At 43.4% G+C, this 20400-nt stretch overlaps 1 protein-coding gene across 2 annotated transcripts in view; it reads left to right on the forward strand.

Annotated features, from left to right (window-relative positions):
* LOC139565971 (death domain-containing protein CRADD-like) overlaps window positions 1-20400 on the forward strand; it is a 35370-nt gene that overhangs the window by 10257 nt on the left and 4713 nt on the right. The window lies entirely within an intron of this gene.

The following is a 20400-nucleotide window of genomic DNA, read 5'->3' on the forward strand; positions in this document are numbered from 1 at the left end:
GTTCTTATCCCAGTAAGACACTTGATTTCAACATCTAAACAAAATGAACAGGCTGTTGTTCAAACAGTTAGAGACGGACCAGAGGGTGTGTTCATAACACTTCAACTGTTCTACCTTGTTAGCAAGCAAACATATCCAAGTTGCCTAGACTTGACATATGAAGCACATGGGCTTGTGCTTGGGAGAGTGTTAATTTTCTATAATGCCTGCTACAATAAATGTGCATGGTTCTGGTTAAATTTGTTACAAAAAAAATGCATTTTCATGAAAGTCAGAAAAATAAGCAGGTTAAACTCTTTTGTTAAAATATTAAAATGATTAGTGGGTCTTATGGTTGTGGAAGGCTTATAGTTAGCCTAGGTATACTTTCACATACACTGAATTAATTTGATTATTCCTGACAGTTTGAAATAGTGTTTTTATCTTTAATTGTGCATCAAAGCTTATTTAGCGAACATTTACAAAATCGACATATGCAGTAAATCGTGAATCGGCCATAATAAAATAAAAATGGACAAGATTTTTTGGGCCATATCGCCCAGCTATACTTTTGTATGAATTGTTTGGACAAAACACATGATTTGTAGCTTTTTCTTTGGTACATACTAAACATTTAGACATTTCAACATGTGATGGTGTGGAACACATGTAGGCCTAACCATATACATTATAACTGGAAGCCTTCATTTTTATTGTGAATGTACAGTATCTGTGCAGAAAAGGGAAGATGGCAAGGAAAAAGTCTGTTTTTGGGACTGTGTAGGGCGTGATTGTGTCGAGTTTCTCGCAGGCCTGGTTTCCCTGAAAGCTGTTTTCATTTGAAGCCCTAGCACTGAGGTCAGGCACACACTGCATCCTCCTTTCTAGGAAAAATATTTAATCAAAGCCATTTGTCTTTTCCGTCTCTCGCCCTCCTGTGCTGACCCCCTCCCAACTTTTCAGATTGTAATAAATAGACGTGGGGGGGATGGACAGGGAGGGGGAAGAAAGAGAAAAGAAGCTGCTCAGATTTCCTAGAAGCAGCAGCACAGAGAACTGAGTGCAAGTAGAGCGTTTCAGGTGGAGGAGAGAACGAGAGCCTTCACTTTCTAAAGGCTTTTATTCTACCTGATTGAACACAGTGGGGAGAGTCTGGCGTTCTGAAAAGGATCATTTAGCCTGAAAAGGATTTCGTGCATTGTATACAGGCCTCTCTCACTGAATCATTTGGCCTAATTCACATAAATGTATGGATGAGCTCTGCGTTTATCCCCAGCTTCCCCCGCTCCTGTTATGATGGCAACAGGGGACATTGGTGGGTTGCCTTGGAAACCATGATGGTATTATCTGTTTTTCAATAACCCTTACCTTGTCTCTGCTTCACTCGCTGCCCAGTACACACACACACACACACACACACACACACACACACACACACACACACAGGGTTGTATTAAATAAATGTTATTGCCATCAGTGTATTTGTTTGGAACACATGCTGTCACTACCTGTTCCCTCCTGCTCCTCTGCTGATGCAGAGTGACACAGAAGACATGCATCCCTCTATCAGCTCTCAGGTTACCATGGTCTCTGGTCTCCACCAGTAAGGGATTCCTGTAAGCACCTGATTGGATAGATGCTGGTACTATATGTCCTCTCATCATAACTTAACATGTCGTTAGAGCAGAAGTGGGCAATTCCAGTCCTCGAGGGCCTGATTGGTGTCACCGTTCTGCCCCAGCTAACACACCTGACTCCAATCACCTAATCATGATCTTCAGTTTAGAATGCATTTTGATGAATCAGCTGTGTCTGCTAGGGATGGAGAAAAAGTGTGACACCAATCAGGGTTGCCCACCCCTGCATTAGAGCTTTACCTCTTCCTGCACTGCCTGCTAAGAGCCAATGCTGTGTAGGTTTTCTCTTACACAGAACAGTGTGTGACAGGAGAATTAGACTAGCTGTCTACCAGGGTTTCCATTAGGAAAATTTGGTGCCGGACAACCTGACCGGCAAGATTTTTAATTTACCAGACATTTGAGAAATTTACCGCACGTCCCATAAGTTTACCGGACATCCATATGTATTGGGGGCGTAATGCATTAGGGCGTTCAGACAAGGTGCTCAAAATAGTTTTTTTTGTTTATTGTAATTCATAACAGAATAGAAATGAGCCTGTAAATAGAAATGTGCATCTTCATCTCTGCTATAAATCAAATGAATATCATTAAAAAAAATAAAAAAACATTTAGCCTAGAAGAACAAGTCACCTACACCGTAATAAAACACAACTTCAAAGTATAATATAACTTTCGAAAGACCTGTCTTGATGGCTATTTGCATTAACATTTTAATTAATAAATACCAAAACACAGCTGTTTTCAAATACAATCTAGGCCTCTCATTTAATTTAGCATGAACATTTTTTAATTAGGCCTTATCAACAAAGTGAAGAAATTATAAAACCGGCAATCATTGAGAGCTTACTTTACAATGCTCTTGTGAAATGAGGCCCGCGCCATGCATTTATGAAAGCACTTGTTTCCAAAGCTCAAATGATCTCTCTTTTTACAGTGCTTCTGGATGATGTTAAATGTTTATTGTAATTTGAAATGTCGTGACTTGTCATGTGTGACATGCTCTTTCCATGACGTAGACAGACCAGGTGAAAGCTATGATCCCTTATTGATATCACTTGTTAAACCCACTTCAATCAGTGTTGAAGAGGAGACAGGTTAAAGAAGTATTTTTTTTAAGCCTTGGGACAATTGAGGCATGGATTGTGTGTGTGCGCCATTCAGAGGGTAAATGGGCAAGACAAAATATGTATGTGCTTTTGAATGAGGTATGGTACGCTGATAGGTTTTTCCCCGCTCAACGGTTTACCATGTGCATCAAGAATGATCCACCAGTCAACTTGACACAACTGTGGGAAGCATTGGAGTCAACATGGGCCAGCATCCCTGTGGAACGCCTTTGACACCTTGGTCCTAATGTTTGGTGTACTTGGCTTAATGATAACAACTGTTTCCTAATATAGGCAGTTGGCTGCCTAGTGATTGCAACTCTCTGATGTGAATAGTTGGCAACGATGTTTTGTTACCAAGTGCTACTGAATAAGGTAAACTGGAGTGCACCAATTGCGCATGATACACAACATTATTCTAGTCTATCAATCCATTCCAAATCTTCACACTGTACAGTTGAAGTCGGAAGGTTACGTACACCTCAGCCAAATGCATTTAAACTCAGTTTTTAACAATTCCTGACATTTAATCCTAGTAAAAATTCCCCGTCTTAGGTCAGTTAGGATCACCACTTCATTTTAAGAATGTGAAATGTCAGAATAATAGTAGAGTGATTTATTTAAGCTTTTATTTCTTTCATCACATTCCCAGTGGGTCAGAAGTTTACATACACTCAATTAGTATTTGGTAGCATTGCCTTGAAACGTTTGACCCAAGTTAATCAATTTTAGTGTAGCCTTCCACAAGCTTCCCACAATAAGTTGGGTGAATTTTGGCCCATTCCTCCTGACAAGGCTGGTGTAACTGAATCAGGTTTGTAGGCCTCCTTGCTCGCACATGCTTTTTCAGATCCGCCCACAAATCTTCTATGGGATTGAGGTCAGGGCTTTGTGATGGCCACTCCAATACCTTGACTTTGTTGTCCTTAAGCCATTTTGCCACAACTTTGGAAGTATGCTTGGGGTCATTGTCCATTTGGAAGACCCATTTGCAACCAAGCTTTAACTTCCTGACTGATGTTTTGAGATGTTGCTTCAATATATCCACATAATGTTCCATCCTCATGATGCCATCTATTTTGTGAAGTGCACCAGTCCCTCCTGCAGCAAGGCACCCCCACAACATGATGCTGCCACCCCCGTGCTTCACGGTTGGGATGGTGTTCTTCGGCTTGCAAGCCTCCCCCTTTTTCCTCCAAACATAACAATGGTCATTATGGCCAAACAGTTCTATTTTTGTTTCATCAGACCAGAGGACATTTCTCCAAAAAGTATGATCTTTGTCCCCATGTGCAGTTGCAAACTGTAGTCTGGCTTTTTTATGGCGGTTTTGGAGCAGTGGCTTCTTCCTTGCTGAGCGGCCTTTCAGGTTATGTCGACATAGGACTTGTTTAATTGTGGATAAAGATACTTTTGTACCTGTTTCCTCCAGCATCTTTACAAGGTCCTTTGCTGTTGTTCTGGGATTCAAGATATTTGTGGAGTGATTGAAAACAAGTTTTAATGACTCCAACATAAGTGTATGTAAACTTCCGACTTCAACTGTACATGACGAGGGCGGAATATGATGATCTTGCCTAAGGCGGCAGCAGAACTGCTAGGTTGGGGCCGGACTAACACAATTTGCCTCAAATTTACTTGCATTTGTGCCAAACCTTGGCCTTCTCAAAGTGAGCCACTGCTGTTGGGAAGTCAACACTGTCAAACTCCTTGAAGCAGCTTGCGATGTGCATCAGCCTCGTTACTTTGTCCTCAAGAAGGCGCCATCTTTACTCTGTTTTGGAAAAAGAATCCCCTCTCGCCGGGTATACTGGAAACGATAATCAACACTATCTTCACCAACTTTTATCCAATCAGGGTACACTTAGCTGAAGTCCCCTATGAGGACCTTGTGTCTTTTGCATGAGTAAAAATAAAGCACACTCTCGACAATTTCCAAGAAGCTTGGGGATTTATTAGCCTATGAAGTATATTTTCCTTTGAAGTTAGTGTAAATGGACTGGTATTTCCATCAATTAATTAAATCCTTTTTTTTCTTGTCCCGGACAATTTGGCCAGCAACATTATCCGCTTTTCATTTTTTTTATCTGCCAAAAGCCAGCATTAACCGACTAACGGAAACCTTGCCGCCTACCTTATCATGTACAGGAGGCTATGGCTAAATGGGAGCAGATTTGAAGATGTTTGACTAAAATGTTTCTTCTCCCGTTGTTAGTCACCTGTTGCCATGATCAGATATGACCATCGGGAACATGATCTAATCTAGATTGTCCCTTTTATCTCCTGTGCCATTGAAAACATGTTATTATCGTACACCGATTATCAAGACGACAACCTTCACAGTGGTACAACCCTGGCCAGCAAATAGATTGTAGTGTGTTTGTAGAAGTACCCTATCTATTTGGCATGTTTAGGGCATTGTAAAGTGAGAGTTAAAAATATATTATTGCTAAGTCATTGTAGCTTGTTCTTAGAAGAACCTTATCTAGGCTATTTGGCACGTTTAGCCAGGCCATGATAACGTGAGAGTTTAACTCTATTCTTCATTGTAGCTTGTTCTTAGGAGCTTATCTATTTGTCTCATGGAGGGTGTAGTGTGAGTTAAAGCTGTGAACATGGAAGGCATTGTATAGTGAGAGTTAACGCTGGGGCCATAGTCTGAGGCTTCCCTGACTGGGAGTAAAGAGGTGCGGCTGTGGCCTGATAAAGAGCAGTAAATTCATGCTGGGACAGGCCGAGAGGGAGAGCGCCTTGTGCTGCTGCCTTGTTTTCCTTGGTCGTGCGTTGCCAAGGGTGGCCCCCCCTCTCCTTTAGTGCCTGCTGTCTGCTTTCCAGGAATCTTGGCAGGAGGAGTGTCTTCCCGTTCAAATGGTGAAACATTAAAGTCAGAGGCCCGCTGCTCCGCTCAGTGGTAGCCAGGCGACCAATCACACGGCCAGAACTAGGGCTGTGGCGGTCATGACTTTTTTGTCAGACGGTTATTGTCCTGCAAAAGACTTCCTGTCTCAAGGTTAATTGACCGTTAGTTAACATAAACAGGTTAAGCATCTCCAGGCCTCCACAAGCTGCCCTTTTAAAATGTAGATGTACCAAATTATAATAAATACATTTAATATACACCATCGCAATAAATCCATTATTTATTTTAGTCTGGTCTAAAGAGAAACTATGATTTGAAGAAAATGAATTTCAGGTGAACAGAATGAGTTGAATAAAATAGAAAGGGTATTTTTCCCATTACAGAGCCACTGCGCATGAGTGGCTATGGGGTGGCAGGTAGCCTAGTGGTTAGCGCATTGGGCCAGTAACCGAAATGTTGCTGGATCGGATCCCCGAGCTGATAAGGTAAAAATCTGTTATTCTGCCCTTGAGCAAGGCAGTTAACCCACTGTTCCCTGGGCGCCGACGACAGTTAAGGCAGCCCCCCGCACCTTTTTGGATTTCGAATGACCCATTATCTGGGACCAGGGAAGGGGGAAAAAATCATCTGTATGCACTCAAATAGTGAATGGAGGCCCTGTGCCTTCCCGCTGGTTTGTTTTGTAGGCTACTTCTGTTTTTATAGCAGAGCATGTGCTTAATATGAGCAGTTGATAAGTAAATATAAGAAGTGATTTCACTCCACTCACCAACCACTGTTTGAGGAGCATGCTCTCGCTGCCCAACAGGTGATATGCCTCCCAAACTCTGTTTGCCTTTGTCTCGCCAACCTTGTTCCTGCAGTTACCCAGTGCTTCATTTGGGAAACCAAGCGAAATCTGTTTGGGAACATCAATAGTAACGTGTTCGCAACAAAACATACTTCACTGAACTGCCTGCTCAAGAAAGGAATAAAGGAGAGCGAGGAGAAGATGTAAATGCATGGTGGTGAGATTCTGTATAGCTGAAGGTAATGTCACTCAATTAATTATGGAAATATAAAAAAAATCTATATTACCAGGCTATTCAAATACAAAATCACTAATTGTAGGCTAACTGTAAGCAGCCCTGCACAATCAATGAACCAACAACATGGCCTAGGGCTATACATTCTCTCCCAGACTCATGGATAGACATTTGAGTATAGCATAATGTAACCAGTCCATCCAGTACGCATAGTGCTTGACTTGGGATGTAAGAAGTACAGGAAGTACAAGTCAGTCCATTTTTACTATTTTCTCAGAAATTAACAAAGGACATTACGCTATAGAGACCACCTGATTATTTACTGTTAATGTTTTATACGCCATTTTCCATTACTTCTCCATGCCATTTAACCACATTTCATTTTTATAGCCTTCATTATTGACTCTGGAAAGCTGCTGTGTCTGATCTCATGTAGACCTACCGTTGTGCCATTCGAGGCACTTAGCCCCCCACATAGAACTGCACTGTTAGTCACATGTTGTCAACATGCTTGGCTTTTTCAACATTGCAACCAAATCATTTTGTCTTTGTAAAATTATTCCCTCATTAAATCAGTTAGGGATCAAATGGATAAGGTAGGCAACGTCAAAGCAAGGTACAGTTGCATTTGCATTGTCAGAGTGGTTAGAGGGACAATCGAGCCCTAAGTACCAGGCCATTAGGACCTGATGGAGGAACAATAGAGCCCTGAGTACCAGGCCATTAGGACCTGATGGAGGAACAATAGAGCCCTGAGTACCAGACCATTAGAACCTGATGGAGGAACAATAGAGCCCTGAGTACCAGACCATTAGGACCTGATGGAGGAACAATAGAGCATGAGTACCAGGCCATTAGGACCTGATGGTTGTTAGTATGTTGGGTACTACAAAGGCATTACTATGACTCAACGGTTAAGTGGATTTTTATTGTGGTCAAGACTCATGACTGCCAGTGTGGCAGTAATACGGTCACCGCAACAGCCCTAGCCAGGACCATCTTAAATGTTTTATTTTAAAAAAATTATTCATGGGGGGGATCACGTAACCCTTGAACGAGATGGCCGCATGAATTAAGAGCTCAAGCTAAAACTCCTTTAGCTTTAGTCAAAAGGTCATGGCGGTGACATTACAGGTGACATTTTTACCTGGACTCGAGGATTAGCGGCGGGAAAAGCTAGCACCATTAGCCAGGAGCAAGAGGACCCCCACCCTCCCAGGCCCAACAAATGCCAACCTCGCGCTCTGTCGAAGACATCCTTTCTGAGCTGAGATCCCAAAGTACAGAACTCGACATCAAATTAATTAACTCTCAGCTCAGTGTGATAGGGGGCAAGGTGACAACCCTGGAAAATGCTTTGCCTGACAACAACAAGATAACATCAACGTGGGGTGCCTGGATGAGGCAGAGGGGCGAATCCTATCCATGGAAAACTTACTGACAGATGCCATGGAAACAATAGCATATGCTAAAAAGAAAATAGAGCATCTGGAAGAGAACAGGACCTGGAAAACAGGGAGCGAATGAATAATTGTGTTCTATTAAATCTGGGCAAAAAAGAAGAGGGAAACAACATGCCACTGATCCGCTACCTGCCAGACAAACTTCCAGAGTGGCTCCACCTGTCCACGAACAGGCCCATAGAACTGGAGAGAGCTCACCGAGCACTGAGGCGCCCACCAGCAGCCAGACAACCACCACGCCCAATCACCATACGTTTCCTGAGATTCACCGACAAGGAACGAGTCCTACAGGCAGCAAAAATCAACACCATTACAGTGGGAAACGCCAAACTCACTTTACACCAGGACCTGTCAGCTGGAATACGCCGAAAGAGCCGAGAGTTTGACGAGGTGAAGAAATGCTCCATTGACCAAGGCATCTTTAGGGGATTCAAATACCCATACGAGCTCAGGATTCTTCACCAAGGAGCCCTGTGACACTTCAAAACGCCCGAAGAGCCAAAACGTTTTTTGAAGGACAATCCTGGTCACTGAGAAATGGACCAATGACTAAAAGCGTTTCAGTGTACTTTTATTTCAATTTTTTTTTTTATTATTTGTAGTTATCATTTTCACATAGGCATCCACCAGTGATAGGTCTGTAAATGTGTCATAAGTTGACAAACTAACGAGAAGCTCAATGTGTACATTTTATTCTTATGGCCTTATCCTGTTGATATTACGTTTTAATAAAAACAAACAACTTATCCTATAGATCCCTCTTAAGGATTTGCCCCAACATTTCTGTTTTATTTGGTCCAAACGATTAGCCCTATGTCCTTTGGGCGAGGTATATGTAGGCTGGGCTATTGATTTTATTTTCTCCCGCTTTTTTAATGTGGTCTGGACGGGGGCTACGTTGTCATTTACTCAATGCGGAGAGGATGAGGCGTTTCTTTGGTGGGGAGGGGGAGACGTTGTGCGTTGCTAACTGTTCCTGTTTTTTTCCGGAACACAGAATTGAGACTGAGCGGGGGGATAATAGATCCAACGGGATATGTCGTTGTTTGGGAACTCGTCTGGGGTGTTCAGAGATTGTTCTTTTATGTACACCATTTATTTTTATTTTGTGATCGCAGCTGTAATTATTATCCACCTTTACCCAGAGATGATTTGCACTAGAGTTCGATTACTGTTCGATGACGTTGACTAGTACCTTAAATCTATTGACATGGAACTGCCATGGTCTTCCCGAAACGGATCCAGTGTTTTGCCTTCCACCCAATACAATGGATCTGATCCCAGCCGGGGACCCTATGCGACGCCGTAAAAGGGGCAAACGTAGCGGTCTCTTGGTCAGGCTTCGGAGACGGGCACATCGCGCTCCACTCCCTAGCATACTACTCGCCAATGTCCAGTCTCTTGACAATAAGGTTTATGAAATCCGAGCACGGGTAACATTCCAGAGAGACATCAGGGATTGCAACGTGCTCTGCTTCACGGAAACATGGCTAACTCAAGAGACGCTAACGGAGTCGGTGCAGCCAGCTGGTTTCTTCACGCATCGCGCCGACAGAAACATACATCTTTCTGGTAAGAAGAGGGGCGGGGGGGTATGCCTTATGATTAACGAGACGTGGTGTGATCATCATAACAACACACAGGAACTCAAGTCATTCTGTTCACCTGATCTAGAACTCCTCACAATCAAATGTCGACCGCATTATCTACCAAGGGAATTCTCCTCGATCATAATCACAGCCGTATATATTCCCCCCAAGCAGACACATCGATGGCCCTGAACGAACTTTATCTGACTCTTTGTAAACTGGAAACCACACACCCTGAGGCTGCATTCATCGTAGCTGGGGATTTTAACAAGGCTAATCTAAAAACAAAACTCCCTAAATTCTATCAGCATATCGATTGTGCTACCAGGGCCGGTAAAACCCTGGATCATTGTTATACTAACTTCCGCGACGCATATAAGGCCCTCCCCCGCCCTCCTTTCGGAAAAGCTGACCACGACTCCATTTTGTTGATTCCAGCCTACAAACAGAAACTAAAACAACAAGCTCCGGCGCTCAGGTCTGTTCAACGCTGGTCCGACCAATCTGATTCCACGCTTCAAGACTGCTTCGATCACGCGGATTGGAATATGTTCCGCATTGCGTCCAACAACAACATGGACGAATATGCTGATTCGGTGAGCGAGTTCATTAGGAAGTGCATTGACGATGTCGTACCCACAGCAACGATTAAAACATTCCCAAACCAGAAACCGTGGATTGACGGCAGCATTCGCGTGAAACTGAAAGCGCGAACCACTGCTTTTAACCAGGGCAAGGTGACCGGAAACATGACCGAATACAAACAGTGTAGCTATTCTCTCCGCAAGGCTATCAAACAGGCTAAGTCCCAGTACAGAGACAAAATAGAGTCGCAATTCAACAGCTCAGACACAAGAGGTATGTGGCAGGGTCTACAGTCTATCACGGATTACAAAAAGAAAACCAGCCCCGTCGCGGACCAGGATGTCTTGCTCCCAGACAGGCTAAATAACTTTTTTGCCCGCTTTGAGGACAATACAGTGCCACTGACACGGCCCGCTACCAAAACCTGCGGGCTCTCCTTCACTGCAGCCGAGGTGAGTAAAACATTTAAACGTGTTAACCCTCGCAAGGCTGCAGGCCCAGACGGCATTCCCAGCCGCGTCCTCAGAGCATGCGCAGACCAGCTGGCTGGTGTGTTTACGGACATATTCAATCAATCCTTATCCCAGTCTGCTGTTCCCACATGGCTCAAGAGGGCCACCATTGTTCCTGTTCCCAAGAAAGCTAAGGTAACTGAGCTAAACGACTACCGCCCCGTAGCACTCACTTCCGTCATCATGAAGTGCTTTGAGAGACTAGTCAAGGACCATATCACCTCCACCCTACCGGACACCCTAGACCTACTCCAATTTGCTTACCGACCCAATAGGTCCACAGACGACGCAATCGCAACCACACTGCACACTGCACACTGCCCTAACCCATCTGGACAAGAGGAATACCTATGTGAGAATGCTGTTCATCGATTACAGCTCAGCATTTAACACCATAGTACCCTCCAAACTCGTCATCAAGCTCGAGACCCTGGGTCTCGACCCCGCCCTGTGCAACTGGGTCCTGGACTTCCTGACGGGCCGCCCCCAGGTGGTGAGGGTAGGTAACAACATCTCCACCCCGCTGATCCTCAACACTGGGGCCCCACAAGGGTGCGTTCTGAGCCCTCTCCTGTACTCCCTGTTCACCCACGACTGCGTGGCCATGCACGCCTCCAACTCAATCATCAAGTTTGCGGATGACACTACAGTGGTAGGCTTGATTACCAACAACGACGAGACGGCCTACAGGGAGGAGGTGAGGGCCCTCGGAGTGTGGTGTCAGGAAAATAACCTCACACTCAACGTCAACAAAACAAAGGAGATGATTGTGGACTTCAGGAAACAGCAGAGGGAGCACCCCCCTATCCACATCGACGGGTCAGTAGTGGAGAAGGTGGAAAGTTTTAAGTTCCTCGGTGTACACATCACGGACAAACTGAATTGGTCCACCCACACAGACAGCGTTGTGAAGAAGGCGCAGCAGCGCCTCTTCAACCTCAGGAGGCTGAAGAAATTCGGCTTGTCACCAAAAGCACTCACAAACTTCTACAGATGCACAATCGAGAGCATCCTGTCGGGCTGTATCACCGCCTGGTATGGCAACTGCTCCGCCCACAACCGTAAGGCTCTCCAGAGGGTAGTGAGGTCTGCAGAACGCATCACCGGGGGCAAACTACCTGCCCTCCAGGACACCTACACCACCCGATGTCACAGGAAGGCCATAAAGATCATCAAGGACAACAACCACCGAAGCCACTGCCTGTTCACCCCGCTATCATCCAGAAGGAGAGGTCAGTACAGGTGCATCAAAGCAGGGACCGAGAGACAGAAGCTGTTTTTCAATCTCAAGGCCATCAGACTGTTAAACAGCCACCACTAACATTTAGCGGCCGCTGCCAACATACTGACTCAACTCCAGCCACTTTAAAAATGGGAATTGATGGAAATTATGTAAAAATTTACCACTAGCCACTTTAAACAATGCCACTTAATATAATGTTTACATACCCTACATTACCCATCTCATATGTATATGTATATACTGTACTCTATATCATCTACTGCATCTTGCCATCTTTATGTAATACATGTACCACTAGCCACTTTAAACTATGCCACTTTATGTTTACATACCCTACAGTACTCATCTCATATGTATATACCGTACTCTATACCATCTACTGCATCTTGCCTATGCCGTTCTGTACCATCACTCATTCATATATCTTTATGTACATATTCTTTATCCCTTTACACTTGTGTGTATAAGGTAGTAGTTGTGGAATTGTTAGGTTAGATTACTTGTTGTTATTACTGCATTGTCGGAACTAGAAGCACAAGCATTTCGCTACACTCGCATTAACATCTGCTAACCATGTGTATGTGACTAATAAAATTTGATTTGATTTGATTTTGATTTGGTCTAGGTCATGCAATAAAACAGAAAAAGGAATGAAGTGAAAAAAGGAAAAGGCAGACATTGCACTATTACAAGAGACACACCTCTGTGATGCCAAACTCCGCAGAGCTTTGGTGGGACAGGTGTAGAGGTACAGCCATACTTATCCACAAGAATGTTCCGTTCATAATTGACAACAAATCTGATCCGGGGGGGAGATTTATTTTGATAACTTAGTAATTGGTTGCCCATACAGTGACCATCTTAAACATATACGTGTACAATCGGACCCATAGCACTTTCAGATCACGCCTTTGTCCACCTCCCCTTTGACCTCTGCAAAAACATCCTGAGGTCAAAGAGCTGGAAATTCAACACCTCCATGTTATCAAACAAAGCGTTCCATACATTGGTAACTACATGGATAGACAACTACACACAAGACAACAAAGATTCTCCTGTTTCTCCGGCCACAATGTGGGACGCTGCTAAAGCCACACTAAGAGGTGCATATGCTTCCTCTAAGAAAAAAGCAATGGAAGCACACAGGCTAGATCTTGAGAGGGAGCTGGAACACTGTGAAAAAGTACATAAACAATCCCCAGACAGCACCTCCTGGAGTCAACTTAAAGCAGCCAAAGCCAAACTGAACTTGGACTATACTCGGGAGATAAAAAATTAAGTTTTCTTTACTAAACAGAAATACGATGAGTATAGCAATAGGCCTAGTAGATTGGTAAGCAAACAATGTAAAAAAAAGAGCAGTCAGAGCAGTGCGTACAATCATGGCTATCTGAACAGCAGAGGACGAGGTCACATTTGACCCAAAAAATATAAATTTAACTTTTCATGATTTTGAATGCAAACTATATACTTCTGAGAGAGAACATACGAAGGCAGAACTCCATTCCTTCCTAGAGGGAATCTCACTACCTAAACTATCAGAGACCGACCAAGATGATCTCAACTCCAGGACCTCCTCAGGAGTGAAGGGGGAGGCAATTACCTCCATGCCATCTAATAAGTCCCCAGGCCCAGATGGATTCCCCAGAGAGTTCTACAAAGCTTTTTGGCCCCAGCTTAGCCCTATTTTCATGCCAATGCTGGATGATTTTTGCAAAAACAGAGCTCTCCCAGACTCTATGCTCACATTAGTGTTGCTCAAAAAAGACAAGGACCCTCTATCCTGCTCGTCCTTCCAGCCCATAAGCTTGTTGGATTTCGACTACAAAATAATTACCAAATTGCTCGCCAAAAGACTAGACTAAACACTTCTTCCCAAAATAATAAAAGCGGACCAAACTGAATATATTTTTTATAGATACTCTTCTGATAACATTTGCCGTTTTTTTAAATATTATAGATCAAGTAAATGCACAGGAGACCCCTGTCCTGCTGGGTTCACTGGATGCTGAGAAGGTGTTCGACAGGATGGAGTGGAGCTTTCTGTTCTCAGTCTTAGAAAAGTTCAATATGGGCTCAAACTTTATTAAATGGATCAAATCACTATACTCTCATCCAAATGCCATGGTGACTACTAATGGACTGAACTCTGACAGATTCCCTTTGGGACGGGGCACAAGACAAGGGTGCTCGCTGTCCCCCCTGCTCTACTTGTTGGGGGCGGAGCCTCTGGCAGAGTTGATAAGGAGCAATCCAAGTATTATGGGTGTTTCTGCAGGCGGCCTGCAGCACAAGATTTCGCTCTACGCGGATGATGTCTCGCTCTACATATCCAACCCTGAGAAATCCCTCCCATTTTAGACACAATTGCTCAGTATGGCAAGTTTTCAGGATATAAAATACATTTTAACAAATCCACTGTTTGCCCTCTCAATCTTACTCACCAGCTCTATGAAGACACTCTCTGTCCATTCCAATCGAAGACACAGGGGTTTCAATACCTTGGGATCTTCGTAACACCAGATCTGAATAGCCTTTTAAAGGAATATTAGCTTCCACTCCTGGATTGAATCGAGAACGATCTCCAAACCTGGATCTCCCTCCCAATTAGCTTAGTCGGAAGAATTAATGTCATCCGTATGAACATCCTCCCTAGACTGAACTATTTATTTCAGATGCTCCCATGCTATCTCCCAGTTTCCTTTTTCAAAACAACTAACCAAAACAACTAACCAAAGCATCACCAAATTTATATGGGGCAATAAAAAACCTAGGATCAAGTTCTCCACTCTATCAAAAACCTGAATCTAAGGGTGGTCTTGCCCTTCCCTCCCTTCAATTGTACTACTGGTCTGCCCAAATCTGCAACATGCTAACATGGATCACAAACAGACAAGACTCAACGTGGATTCAAATAGAAGCCCAATCCTGTGGTTCAATCCCCCTAAGCTCAATTATATTCATTAATAACTTCAGTGAAGTGGGCAACACAGCCAAAACCTTTTGTGATTTACAGCACCCTACTAGGGTGGAGGGACTAAGAAATATCTGGGCATTTCCTCCCAAATATGTTCTCACTCGCCTATAGTAGGCAACCCAGACTTGCCAAAAGCCCTGAGTGATGCCAACTTTAATCTTTGGCATCCTCTAGGAATCAGGACCTTTTCAGACCTATTTCATCAGAAAACCACTACACTGAAATCCTTTCAAGAGCTCTGCAGTGAATTCAATGTGCCAAGATCCAATTTTGTTTAAATATCTTCAAATTAGTAATTTCCTCATTTACTTCCAAGAGGAGGTTTAGAACTCAGTTGAATTAAGTTGAAACCCTTCTTGTCACAGCACAATCCATTAAAGGCAAAATCTATCTATAGACTTCTTTCTGAGGAAAGGGGGCTCCTCCTTTACTCCTTTGAAAAGGACCTTGGTCTGACTATCCGTGATGAGTTATGGGTGGAGGTTTGCGACAGGGTATACTGCTCCTCTACTAATGTAAAAATGAAAGAATCTAATTACACATTTTTGTACAAATTTTATTACACTCCCTTGAGACTCCATAAAATGAAAACAGACATTTCTCCTAACTGTAAAAGATGTACCTCTGAAAGTGGAACCTATATGCATGTATTTTGGAGCTGTAGAGAGATTGCCAGATTTTGGCAATCTATACATACTGCTGCACAGAAAATACTAGATGTACAGTTTGATACACGGTGTCATATCAATCTTCTTAATGCCCAGCAGGACTCTGTTCTTGATCCTGACAGAGAAAATGTTTTTATGACCATTACATACTTTGCTAAGAAATGTATTCTTCTATTGTGGGCTTCTAATACTTCTATATTTAAAATGTGGATTGGCCAGATTTGTTGACTTTCTCCCTCTTGAAAAGCACACTGATGACCTCCACAAGAGACGGCCCAAGTTTGATAGAGTCTGGTCTCCACTACTCAACTATATTTCAAATTGGACAGAGTGAAGGGGGGGGGATTAGGGAAATGAGCAGATACATGTTGTGTAAGGTGCTCTAAAAACTAATTATTTGCTCGTCGTCTCAGCTAAGGCTGGAAATAGCTAATAAGAACCTTGATAGTGCTATTGCAAGTTAAAAAAAAAATATTATTATTGTTTTTTAAAGTCTGTCATCTGTGAATGTGGAATGTGTTTTGTGGGTTGATTGAAAAACAAGAACTTAACTTTAAATTGAAAAAAAAATATTATCCATTATTGTGGAGGCTACATTTTAAATGCAGCTGTTACAAACATACAGTACATTCTGCTGAATAGTTTAATAAGCTGCGTGTACGGCCAGAACTAGTTTAAATGGCCAACTGTGCCCAAATTGGCAACACACAGCTGCACTGGCTGCCATGAAGCCATGAAGTCATTTTAACTAAGATAAAACCATTTTTAAAAGGCAGCACCAAACATTTGTGTCCTGACAAGGCATCAGAGTCACATGAGGACACGGGAAACTTTCCTGGAAACAGCCCTCTGCGCTAGAGGAGAAAATCATGATTATTTTAGGCCTCCACACAGGGGTTACACACACACACACACACACACACATTACTCCCATTCACTTTGTCTCTGTCGGTCTGTCTAGCCATGAACCAGGTAGTTTGGTGAGAGTCCTGTACCTTTTTGGATTGTTTTCTTTGACTACTCAGGTTTTGGGTTCAGGCTTTTAGTCATCGTTCATCCCTTCGTTATTACGTTGCAGTGTAGGTGCTAATAACTGAGATAAAAATGGAATTGAACAAAATGAATGGAAATATTTGAACTTAGATGAATGGATCTGAGTTAGTTGGTTATTAAAATATGGAAACAGTGTGGTGATGTTGGGTTTTACTATGTAGAATGAACTAGGCATCGCTACACACACCTTACCTACCGGGACTACTGTCCAATGGCCTCATACACTTCCAAATACTCTGGTTTATTTCAGTTACACGTCAGCATGCCCTGCCCCCCTCCTCATCAGTGTGTGAGAGAAGGTAAGGTTGGACCGCCTGCTCTTCTCAAAGAGGCGATTCCTAGAAAAGTGTTCAGTTTTTTTTCTCCCATAGCGCCTTATTTGGTTACAATCTCTCTTGCTCTCCCTCTCGATCTACTCTTTCTCTCGACCTACTCTCTTTCTCTCTCTCTCTCTCTCTCCAGTGAAGGCCTATTTCTCAAAAGCTCCCAGCATCTTAACTGTTAGCCTACGCGCCTTTCAGCAAATGGGTTTTCAGGGGGAAAAAGGTTTTGTTTAGTTGTAACAGCCGTCTCTCACACAGCCCTGTCAGAATCTCTCCCCGTTTTGCCCTCCCTCTGAGTTTCTGTGTGTGTGTGTCCCCTTTGTTAGCGAACAGATGAAGGCCTGGCTTGGTTGGGCCGAACCGTTCTTGGCATGCATTAGGGGACATGATGTACTTCAGAGTCCTACTGTCTCACTTGTGACACTGTGTTAAAGGTGTTCCCGGGCGTTGTTACCCAGGTTTGAGTTGCTTAGCCTAGTGTGTCAGCTGCTAGCTATCCCACGAGGATATATATATATATTGAAGATATATCTTCTTCAATAGTAATAAATGTTGATCAATGAAAGATCTTTGAAAAAGAAAGTAGCCGTACACTATCAGATGCAGTGTCCTAGCACGAGCATTAGAACGCCTACTCTCATTAACTGGCAGTGTCATGTTTGGCAGTTCCGTCAGCCACTCTTTTGGGAACTCGACACATGACCTCCCGTGACCTTTAGGAACTGGAACCCCCCTCCTCCAGCTTATAGGAGTTAGGAGTATTAGCTCAAACTCTGTCGTTTCTTCTCAGCATGTTGGATTCCCAAAGCGGATGACGGCATGGATGGATGATCATGGGTGAAATCCTAATTGTCCCTCTGAGCTGCTTGGCCATATCATTTCAATAGGGGGACGGGGGTCAGTTTGTGTGTTGCCCTTATCGCGCCTCAGTGAGTTCTTAACTGTCCATTAATCGGATGACAGCCAGACATGTCATGGGCCTGGCCCTGTGTGTGTGTTGGGGAAATTTAAGATAGATAAGCATTGTGTTTAATTTTATTAATGTTTTCCTTTTGTGTAATATGCATGATTTTCAGTGTTTTTATAAATTTGGGACACTCATTTGTCTTCTGGTTGATGGTCACTAGACTTGATACTGAATGTTATGGATTGTTCATATCTGATAGTGATTGACGCCAGACTGGAGGTACGAGGACCGAGGACACTGATTGTTATTGTATTCTGGGACACTGATTCTGTAGCAGCTGATGTTGTGACTTCCTACAAGCCTCTCGGCAGGTGTTTACAGAACATTGGTGCTGTGAGATAAGAATATAAGGGCCTGCTTCTCTGCTGGAGGTGTCTCCCTGTTGCAACTTGTATTAAACCACATTGATTTACTTTATCTGTAACTTTAATTCACCTGGAAAATCCCCATTACCTGTGTGTGTGTGTGTGCGCACGTAATCTGTGATGAGTTGGGCAGGGTTATGAAATCCTCTTGTATGGGGGCTCGGAGTGCAGTGACACAGCCCTGCACAGTGATCCCTTTTGTCTGAGGGGTCAAGAGAGCAACTGGCACTATCAGCACTGAGCGGAGGGAGCGGGAGGTAGACTGAGGGAGGAGAGCAAAAGATTCCTAAAACTAGAGGGAGTAGGAGGGAATTGGGGATATAGGCCTAAGCAGGGAGGAGAGCAGGGGAAAGAGGAATAGGGTGCGGAGGAGAGACAACTGATGGGCTATTGACTCACCGTACTGCCCCCAAACTCACTGACCATACACCTCCTTATACCGTCTCATAACAGCCCCACATCCATCTGTGTCCTTGGTTCCACCATACCTGCCAAACTGAACGTAACGTGGCTGGACCTTGACCTGTTCTATACATACAATGCATGATATACAGCTGTCCCCAAAGCATGTTTGTTTACCATGCAAACCCAGTCACCTCCATGTGTGCACCATTTCATACCCTCTCCAAGGACAATTACCCTCAGCCCCTTACCGGCTGGGCAATAAGACCATCCATAGGTGACAAATAACTGACTGTATTTTGAAGCGAGTCGACTGCAGCGCTCAAGCCACATCTACGATATCCCATTCCCATCAGCCAGAGAGAGAGAGATTGGTTTTGGATACTCTACTGTGGTTTCCAAGCTAGTTTTCCATCCAATTGACGACCGATTTTCATGCAGATATTCAAAAATTTGCATAAAAACCAATATGCAGGTTTTCCCAGCAGAGACTTGTTTCCATCAGATTGACTTGTTGCGGATAAAAGGTTGTGCGTGATGACGTAGCACAGTGCACATAAAACATTTTTTTTAAACGTTTGCAGTTAAATTCCCATATGCCAAATAAAAAAATACAAGTTAAATGGTTTTGGCACACAAAGCAAATGTGACCACTGGTAAGTGTGCTCTAGTCAACAGCTCTCAGGTACAGTGTAGGTGGGTCAGCCTACATGATAACATTATTATGGACTTTCATATGTCAAATGGCAGCCAAGCATTGATCACAATGTCACCAGAATAAGACCCTCAATATTTATTGGAAAGGAGCATCAAGATCATCACTGTGCACTTTCACCACCCTGTGAAGTTCATCGTCACCTATTTCATCTGTAACCTAATAAACTGTAGGCTTTCCTGAGCTGTAGTAGGAGGACCACAGAACATACTGCGTCACTCCAAGTTTACTTCGATATGACTGGTTATTATATCAATATTTGCGTACAAAGGCATTTCCACCACCATTTCTCACATAATACATTTTAGACACAAAATGATCCCACCTAGCATATTTTGTCTTGTCGACATTTGGAACGTTTTTACAGACGTTTGCTGTTTTCATCAGGCCTGTCGTGGCTTTTTTAATGTATTTATCCGACATGTACTTTACTCGCATGGAAAAAGGTTGGATGGAAACCTGGTTTCGGATAGATGAATATTGTGGAGAGAAGAAGATTTGTGTTGGAAGAAGAGGGAGAGAAATGAACGTGGGGAGAAGTGTATAGCCCAGGTCTACAGAACTACAGGACAATTTTTTTAAGAACACATGTATTTTTAAACCTGCCTGCTCTCCATCTCCCCACCTCCTCTCAGCCAGAGGAAGATGACCAGGTATTTGATGTGGTTTTGGTGTGACTCTATTATAAAAAGTGGTTTCCAGGAACAGCGGTTAAGTGTTCCTGATCTGCCCACCTCTGTTATGCAACACGTTTCAGATGAAAAACACCACAATATCTCGCTCTGTTTTCTAGGCCTATCTCGCTCTCGTTCCCTCTCTCCTAAATGGAGGTCATTATCAGTCAACAAATTAGCTGATAGTATTGTTTTTTTCTTTCATGTCCAAAAAATGGACATGGAATTACGTAACGTCTAGTCTTATTTTCACA

The sequence above is a fragment of the Salvelinus alpinus genome, chromosome 37 (genome assembly GCF_045679555.1).
Source record: "Salvelinus alpinus chromosome 37, SLU_Salpinus.1, whole genome shotgun sequence".
NCBI classification, from domain to species: Eukaryota; Metazoa; Chordata; class Actinopteri; order Salmoniformes; family Salmonidae; genus Salvelinus; species Salvelinus alpinus.